Below are 1,000 nucleotides of genomic sequence, written 5' to 3' on the forward strand. Positions count from 1 at the left end.
CATTTCTGGTACTGCGGTATACAAAAATAAAGTTATTATTATTATTATTTTGAACAACCTGCAACCTCGCTTTTGTTATTCCAAGGTACAGGGCATTGCAGTAATCAAGTCTCGATTGCGTGAAAAACAAAAGGTGACAGCATAGGTTTTATTTGATGCAACAAATGCATTTGACCAAAGCATGCTTGCACTGTCTTAGTTACTTGCAAATCATTATAAGATCAGAATCCAGCCTTACACCTAAAATGGTCATAGACTCATTTACTGGAAGTATATTATCAATTACTTTCACTTCTTCAGGCCTCTGATAATTAGGCTTTCCTACAAACATTATTTCCGTTTTATCTACGTTTAATTTCAAACCTTGCTCTCCCATCCACTCCTCGATTTTGCACATGTAGTTGCTCAATAAATCTTCAAGATTTATACCCATCCACTCACTGGAAAAAAAAAATAATATCGTCTGCATATAGTCGATATTCAACTCCCAGAGATTCAAATAGTTGATCTATAGCAGCCATGTAAATATTAAATACAAGCGCAGAAAGCACCAAACCCTATGGTACTCCAGTCCTAGCTAAATATTCTCCTGAGATCTTACGTCCATTTCTCACTTGGAAGAAATGTCCAGTAAGGTACATTTGAAAACAACATCTCAGTAACAATCTATAGAAATCAACCGAATCAAATGCTCTTGATATGTCCAGCGACACAAGACAAAATGTCATATGTTGGCCCATCTCCAATCGCAAAGTGTCCATTAAAGAGAATAAAGCTAGGAAATTGGATAAGCCATTCTTTTTTGGACATGAAATTACTTGCAGTCCTAGGTATGCAGAGCTGCCAAAAAGGACCAATATTTGAGAAGGAGACTTTTCGTACACACCTCCCAGACCTGTCCCATCTGCCTCCTGGCTCCACCACTATCCCAGCGCCATTCCAAAAAAAAAAAAAGCCTTTTATTTACCCACATGACAATTAGGGTTACCAGATTTCTTCA

This window comes from Geotrypetes seraphini, chromosome 10 (genome assembly GCF_902459505.1).
Source record: "Geotrypetes seraphini chromosome 10, aGeoSer1.1, whole genome shotgun sequence".
Taxonomy (NCBI): Eukaryota; Metazoa; Chordata; class Amphibia; order Gymnophiona; family Dermophiidae; genus Geotrypetes; species Geotrypetes seraphini.